Genomic DNA, 8899 nt, shown 5'->3' on the forward strand with positions numbered 1-8899 from the left:
CATGCTGGTGCCATCAAGGTGGCTACAAGAAAATCCGACGTCTTCAAAATCAAGCAAAGAGATAACGAGGTGATGCGAGAATTCGTATCTCGCTTCCAAATAGAACGAATGGAACTACCGCCAGTCTCCGACGACTGGGCAGTGCAGTCCTTCACTCAAGGTTTGAACGAGCGGAGCTCGGTAGCTTCGAAACAGCTGAAGCAGAACTTAGTCGAGTATCCCGCCATGACTTGGTCGGACGTCCACAATCGATATCAATCAAAGATCAGGGTCGAAGACGACTAACTAGGAGCCCCCTCGGGCTCGGTACATCCTACCAGGCTCCCTGCAAAGGAGTCAAAGCCAAATAAAGAAAGATACCAACCATACACTGAAGATAGAAGAAACGCCCCGAGGCGCAGCATACCTCGCAACGATCGAAGGCTGGATCGAGGTCAGAACCCTCGGGGACTTGTTAGCAGAGATGGATTCGACAGGCATACAGGGCTAACGGAGGCACCCCGCCTGTCGAAATACAACTTCAACGCTGACATCTTAGGCATCGTATTTGCCATCAATAAAATCAGAGACACCAGGTGGCCTAGGCCCGTACAATCAGATCCTTCACAAAGGAACCATAACTTAGTGTGTGAGTTTCACAACACACACGGTCACAGGACCGAGAATTGCCGACAACTCCGGGAAGAAGTAGCGCGACTACTCAGCAAAGGTCACCTCCAAGAGTTCCGCAGCGATCAAGCCAAAAATTAGTTCTGGGAAAGATAGCGACCAAGAAGAGTGGAACAGGCGAGCCCCAACATGTCATCCACATGATTTTCGGAGGTATCAATGCTCCACAAGAACCCATGGTCAGAAGAACAAAAATTTCCATCACCAGGGAAAAGTGAACTCGAGGTTACTTACCCGAGGACACCCTCACGTTCAGCGACAAAGACATCGAGGCTCTATCTCAGCCCCATAACGTTGCATTGGTAATTTCTTTTCTTGTAAATACATTTCAAATTAAGCGTGTGCTTGTGGATCCAGGTAGCTCGGCCAACATCATCAGGTCGAGGGTGGTGAAGCAGCTCGGGCTGCTCGACCAAATCGTTCCCGCCTCTCGAGTCGTCAACGATTTCAATATGGCGAGCGAAACAACGAAAGGGGAAATCACCCTCCCGGTCAACATGGCCGGCACTACCCAAATGCCAAATTCCATGTCATCGAAGGAGACATGAGATACAACGCCTTACTCGGTAGGCCGTGGATACACAGCATGAGAGCAGTACCATCCACCCTCCATCAAATGATGAAATTTCTGACAAAGGACAGGATAAAAACCATCTACGGAGAACAACATGCAGCAAAAGAGATGTTTGCGGTGCACGATGTGGCACCGACACCAGTACCTCCACCGCCGAAGGAGCCAAAGGATAAACAAACAGTAAAATAGCAATAACAAGCTATATTCTCGGTTACACCCGACTAAACTAGCAAAGGATCGTACCGTGTCCTGAAAGCAACTGTTCGAAGCGCATAGAGGCCCAAGGCGCCATCGGCAATAAGGTATAATCATCCCCCTTTTTTAGTTACATTTCACACTAACCTGTCTGCAGGTATCCGATCGAAACAACCAAAGCACTTTCCAACTTGAAGGCCTTAGGTTCCAAAAGCATACGTTGCACTCTTTTCTTTCGACCGGGTTTTTGTCCCAAGAAGGGTTTTACCGGCAAGGTTTTTAATGAGGCAACATCTATATGCTACCTAAGGAAGAACTCAACAAGTATTCAAGGCTTCTCTTCAAATCAACCTCAAATACTGGGGGGCATCCCCACGGAAGGTCACCTCCTCGGAGAAGCCAAGATGTGCTAGATAGGGTCTCGATAGGAAAATGATGTACCGCGCCAAACGGTCGGACGAACCGTGTCCGTATAGAATAATCAATCCCTTGACAGCGAAGACGTGTATGCTTGTACCAAGTAATCAAAGAATACTTTCCCCTCTATCAAAGCATTTCGCATTTCAAAGAAGTTCGCTATTTCTTACAGAAACGGCCCCAGGGCCAAAAAACGTCCCGAACACTCGGGGACTAGCGTCAAAACTCAAAGCCATATAACCTCTGATTCAAAAGCTTAGAACTCGTAAGCCCTCAACGAGGCAATATCAAGTTTACAAAAGCGGCTCCAGAAGCCAAAAAACGTCCCGAACACTCGGGGACTGGCATCGAGAACTCGAAGTCGTCTAACCTCCGAGTCGGAAGCTTTGAACTTATAAGCCCTCAATGAGGCAACATCAAGTCTACAAAAATGGCTCCGAAGCCCAGAAAACTCTCAATGTCTCGGGGACTGTCGCCAATCGCCATCCCATCGGCTTATCAAAAACCCAAGGCCATAAGATCCCATATGGGCAACCTCGGTCTCGTAAGACCTAAGGCAACAACAACAATACCTGTAAGACCTCAAGCAAAGCATGAACTATACTTGTACCAAGTAACAAAACTGAAAGACCTTAAGCAAGGCATAAACCATACTTGTACCAAATAGCCAAAACTGTAAGACCTCAAGTAAGGCATGTTCAAATTTATAAGACCTTACAAAAGGCATAAACCCGATCGTAAAGTTAAGGCTATATATCGAACTTGTAAGACCCCTAAAAAGGCATACCCTCGATATAGACGCCGAAACTATCTCACTCGGGGACTGAAAGGCTCCGGCCAAACACAATGACTACGGTCACAAGGCTGTACTAGCCAAACTAACGCGACTCGGGGACGCCCGACCGTCGCTATAAAATCACAGGCCTTCAATTACTTCGAAAGTACTTTGAAAAGAACCAGCTAAACAAGGCTACCCTCGACATAGGTAAAAGAGCTTCGACCATGTAAGCTCCAAACTATAGGCTTCAAAAATCTCAACCACCGAGCAAACCCTCCCGAGGAGCTCGTTCATCGCCACATAATGACTCACAATCGAGGTTTTTATCAAACCGTCGAAGAGTCAGGCAAACACAATTTCAAAAAATCTTTAACGAGGGAAGAATAAAGCCTATATTAGAGGTCGTACCGACCCTAATGCATAAGAGCCATTGTTGCTAGCCCATATAAAAGGTCGTACTGACCCTAATGCGTAAGAGCCACTGTCGCCAACCTATACAAAAGGTTTTACAGACCCTAATGTGTAAGAGCCACTGCCTCCAGCATATATTAAAGGTCATACCGACCTAACCCGTAAGAGCCTAAGGGCTAGCCTTAAAATAAAAAACTAAAGGATCCGCAAAGATCGAGTCGAAAGCCGACTTGGAGGCTGAATCCAAAACAGTTAACTGAATGCGCCTAAGGAAAAAGCATAAGAGATTGAACGTCGGCTTATACTAAAAGGTCACACCGACCCAGTGCGTAAGAGCCTAAGGGCCAGCCTAAAATCCAAAACCTCGAAGATCGAACCCAGTCAAAAAGCCTAAAGTCGGGCGCATGATAGCCTACGGGTCAACCCGACGAGCCTCAAAGTCCATATTAAAAGCCTTAGGGTTTTTTGCCCAGGGCCCAATATATCTGACTAATCGTTGACAGAGCGTCGTAATTCAAAACAAAGAAAGACATATGAAGAAGAATGGAATCAAAAGGTTTTCTTTTATGATTGGGTAAAAGCTTCACTTACAAGGTTTTCCAGGAACACCATACACATAGATTAAAAAGAAAAAATCCTAAACCTACGTCTCCTTCAGGGACCGTGGCCCACTGGCCTCCTTCCCATCATTTTCAGCATCGGACAAAAGGGACTTGGCATCATACTCATCCACCTTTGCCTGCTTTACCTCTTCCGAGAGGTGAAAGCCCCTAGCATGAATCTCTCGAGGGTTTCTCTTCGAGATTTGCACCGAGAATACTCCTTGCTTCCCCTCTTACGGTCAAGAGCCCTCCTCAGCTCAGCTCGAGCATTGGCATCATCCTTCAAATAAACGGCCACTTTCTTATCGGCCTTAGTTTGACTCATTACGGCTTCGTCCCGGGCATCCACAACTTCCGCCTTCACCTTCAGAAGCTCAGACTCGAGCCTTGTAATCATGTCCGCTCGTACCAAGCTATTTTCGCGTGCTACGCGAAGTTGAACTTCGAAGGCGGAAGCTTTGGACAAAGCGGCCTTTTCCGCCACAACCTGAGCGTCCACCCGAGCCTTCAATTCATCGTACTAGCACTTAATTTGGCCAATTTCACTCTCGAGGCGTTCCAGGTCCTCTGACTTCCTCTGCAACTAGAATCAACGAGACATCAGCCTCAGGGATAGAAAAGGGAACATGCACCCCTTAAAACAAAATTTACCTGATCCTCGAGGTAGCTTTCATAGTTTAGGCTTCGACTCGCCTCATACTGCAAGTGTACCAACTCATCTTCCTTTTCATCGCAAAGGATCCTAAGGGATTTCTCCCTATCCACGGCTTTTTGCAGCCTGGCCTCACGATGAAGCAGCTCAGATTTGAGCTTGTTAAAAGCCTATGAAGGAGAAACTCAATAAGAAAGTGAAAGTTGGAAAAACCTAGAAACAACATGGCCGGCCAAAACTCACCACAGAGTAAAGCCGCTGAGCTTCCTCAAAGGTCGAGCACACATCTACCAGTGTGGCTCCATCAGCCCCGGTAAAACCACTCCTGGCTGGGATATGGTCACCCGACCTACTCGGCCCATGTCCTCGAATATCCCTTGAAGTACCTTCGACGGGAGAAGAAGTAGGCGGCAAAGAACCCTCGTTCCTCGAGGAACCTTCGGTGGAAAAAGAGGATGACAACCGGGGAGGGGCCGCTTTTCTAAAACCAGGGGCCTCGGGCGCTGCCAGCTCAGATAACACGTCCTCCCTAAGCCTCCGGGGTGGACTCGTCTTGCTATAAGCACCATCGCCCTGTGATGGCTCTTTTCGCTTATTATTATTATTCGGCCCCAAAGCTGATAATTCTTCTCCCTCTCCGGGAAGGCACGATCTCGCTTCAGAGAACCCCCCAATGCCTACACAGACGGAATCAATAATCTTAAAAGGAGGATGCTTTCTAAAAAAGTGCAAAATCTCGAGCTTAGGGAAAAGGCCGGTGGATCGGCATCGCAGGGTTAGCAGGCCTCGATAGTGAAAAGGCCGGTACAGCCTGATAAGATCACTAAGGGTAAAATCGAGCCCTGCTCCCTCCGCGAAGAATCGCATCATCAGTACTATACGCCAAAACGACGGTGAACTTGTGCCAAGGTAGCCCGATATTTTCGACAAAAATTGAGCACAACCCTATCGAGGGGGCCTAGCGTAAAGGCGTACGTGTATACGTTCAGAAACCCCTCGGCACGGTCCGTAATGCTCTCTTTCGGGGAAGGTACCTACAGTACTACTTTCTCCCCTATCCAAATCTTTTCTCACTAACTCAAGATGACCCTCTCCTATCAGAGAGGTAAGCTTTGAAGCATACTCCCAATGGACCTGAACATTGGGAGGTTTTCCTGTAGGAAAATTCCCCCTCAAAGCGAAATGTCCTAAGGGCGGCTAGCCTGACTCCGGCAACGCGCCTCCAACCAGGCAGGGATCAGAGGCGGAACTTCCTCCTCCTTGCCGAACGAATCCTGGCGCAGCAACCATAACTATGGCAAATTTAGAGAATTGGAGCGGAAATTTGAGCAAGAATTCCTAAGTTAAAGTAGTGAAGAACCTAACGTAGAGGGAATAACTCTATGAAGAAGAATAAGATACTCAGGATAGCGGAATCCTCAAAGGAGAGAAGACAAACCTATATATAGAAGCAAGCGGTGACTGTCCGCCCGCCTCAAAGGACAGTTAAAAATACTGGCTAAGCCATTATCACTTTGGGAAGATGTACCAGCGCGATTGCCTCAGTCGTTTTATAACTATGTCATACAATTTATGAGGTCGTATGGCATTTCGGGGATAAAAAACCCCTGCATCAACAAGCCTCGAGATGGTACCCGATCTCGAGGACCTCTATCAAAAGGAAGACAGGCTCTAAGGAGCCCTTGACATCGTTACGAGCCTCGAGATCGTACTCGATCTCGAGGATCTCTATCAAGAAGAAGATAGGCTCTAAGGAGCCATTGATATCGTTACAAGCCTCGAGATGGTACCCAATATCGAGGTCCTCTGTGGAGAAGAAGATAGGCTCTAAGGAACCATTGATGTCATTACAAGCCTCAAGATGGTACCCGATCTCGAGGACCCTTATCAAAAAAGAAGATAGGCTACAAGGAGCCATAGATATCACTACACGCCTCGAGATGCTACCCGATCTCGAGGACCTCTGTCAAAATGAAGATAAGTTCTAAAAACCTACTCATATGGGCTTGACCTCGAGGTGGTACCCTACCTCGAGGATTTCTGCTATTGCAAGTGCGGGTCACATACCCGATCATCCGGCCCCCGAGCTACCTAAGCTTGAGCCAAGTTTCACTCAAAACTACTGATAAAACCTTAGGGCTATTTCTCGCCTTCGGGTCCAGTTAAACTTCCTCTCGGTTACTTTAATCCAGGGCTATCCGAACCCAGGCGAACCCTCGTTCGGGATCTATCTTCAACGCCTTAAGATTATCTTCGCTCTAAGTTCAAAGCAAGTTTTCAGGTCGCCCGAGCTTGAGCGAACTCTCACTCAAGGAATACTTTCGAAAGCCTAAAGGCTATCTTTATTCTCAGACGACCGAGCGAGTTCCCCCTCGAGGACTATTGACGGGATTTGAAAGGCTAGGTTTCGTTCTATAAATTCGTAGCCCTATTTTGACTCGACGGTCCTGGCGGCCTAAGCTTGTATCTATCCAACCGGCTCAGTCCGAGGGATGACAAAGGGCTCCACAGGATATCGTACTAATCAATCAGGAGCCGAGGAAATACCTACACCTGAGCCCGATATTCGGACCGATCGGTAGAGTCATGTACTCAGATTCTTCACAAATGCATATAAAGGAAAATCCAACATAAATCAGAGACAAATTGAAGAAACTTCTTTGCATTAATAAACGTTGATTACAAAAAGCCCATGAAGGGACCTTACACATGATTACAAAAGCCCACGAAGGGTCCTTACACAGAAACAAAGAAGTTAAAGTAACAACTCAAAGTCTAATCTGCTCTCGGGGGTACATCCCCGTGAGCAATGCCTTCGAGAATCATTTCTTCGGGGCCCTACCTCGACCTTCCAAATGGCATCTTCAAGGATGAGGAAGAAGCAGAAAACGATAAAGAAGAAGCAGAAAAATATGAAGAAGTGGCTGGGTGAAAAATTTGGCGAGTATGGGTCTCGCCAGTGCCACTATTGTGAAGCCACTTCTTGAGACGTTGCACCGATGCGGGATCCAACAGTTAGTAGATGGCACCACCTCACTCCACAGAAAGCAAAAAGAGTGAAGCGCTGCACCGGGTAGTTAAGAGAGATGAGTAGAAGTTCATAGTCCGTATATTAACGCGAGTATAATTTGAGATTTCTCTCTCATTATTTCGGGCCAACAACAACAACAACAACAAACCAGTGTAGTCCCACTCAGTGGGGGAAAGCCCTAGGGAAGAGTCAAGGCACAACTGATGAAAACACTGCCATATGACCTTACGGCCACGGTTTTCAAATATAGGAAACAAAGTTGGATAAGGATGAAAAGAAGAAAGGAGTAGAAGAGCGATGGAATGAAGTTTGGGTTCAAGAAAGCCCGCATTTATAGGAATGTGGCAGCATAACCAACGACAATCAATGCATTTTTTTTGGGAACGTAACCGACTGCGCAATCAATGCCCTTTTTGAGAAACGTATCAACAGGTGCAATCAATACCTTTGGGAGATGGATCGACGATGATATCATGGCCTTGATGATATAAAATGACACTGCATTGAATGAAAGATGCACCGATGGGATGCCTCAGTTATAGCAAAAGCTAACATCATAAGCATGACGTCATCATAAGAGGCTCGAGGAGATCGGTGTCAAAGTCATTTCTTATCATTCTAATCTAAGAAATGCGGGGACTATCTGTATACAGTAAAATTAGAGGGCTCGACTTTATGATCATTAGGGCACCTCATAGAGGACGCCCCCGAAGGGCTCGGAGTTCAGCTCGGAGTTCGATCCTGAGGGTTACGACGATTGGCCCCGAGGCAGTATGAAGCAGCGGTTATGACACGCTAGCGGGAAGATCCCAAGGACATGACTAGAGCTGACCTAGCCTATAGGCTAGCTCAGAATAGCTGTACCAAGCTCATATCTTTGTAATAAATGCACTTGTACCGTATTAGGATTCTCCTCATCTATAAAGGGGATCCTTGTCATTAGAAAAAACACAACATATTTCATTCAATACAAGAACATTCTTTCTGTTCTCTAACTCAAACATACTCCCTATTTGGCTCTATTACTTACATTTATTATATCTTATTAAATTTTCTTCATTTATTGCTCGTTATTGGTCATAAAGAGCCGCAATCACAGCCCTAATAGCTGTTAATCCTTCATCGACTTTCTCCCATGCGCCAAATTTCCTTCAACTCAAAGCCTTTTCATTTCCCCTTTCTTTGCTTCGCCATAGCCATGGCTGCTATGCCCAAATCCGCTCGCCAAGGAGAGGAGGGCTCTGTCCTAGCTTCGCACTCGGTCGGTGGTATACCGCCGGTGTCCAACAGGCTAACGTCGAGGTGCTTCATCACGAGAAGGGACTTTACGCTAGAGAAACCTCCCAATGTTCCGGGCCGCCGGGAGCATGCGTCGAGGTTTATCTCTTCGATAGGGGAGGAGCATCTCGGGCAGTCAGAAAAGACTACGGATGGGGAGGAGAAGTGGTGCTGCAGGTACTTTCCCCGAAGGAGAGCATTACGGCCCATGTTGAGGGCTTTTTGAACGTATATACATACCCCTTTACATTGGACCCTCTCGATAGGGTCGTGATCGAGTTTTGTAGGAGGT

The sequence above is a fragment of the Nicotiana attenuata genome, unplaced genomic scaffold (genome assembly GCF_001879085.1).
Source record: "Nicotiana attenuata strain UT unplaced genomic scaffold, NIATTr2, whole genome shotgun sequence".
In the NCBI taxonomy this organism is placed as follows: Eukaryota; Viridiplantae; Streptophyta; class Magnoliopsida; order Solanales; family Solanaceae; genus Nicotiana; species Nicotiana attenuata.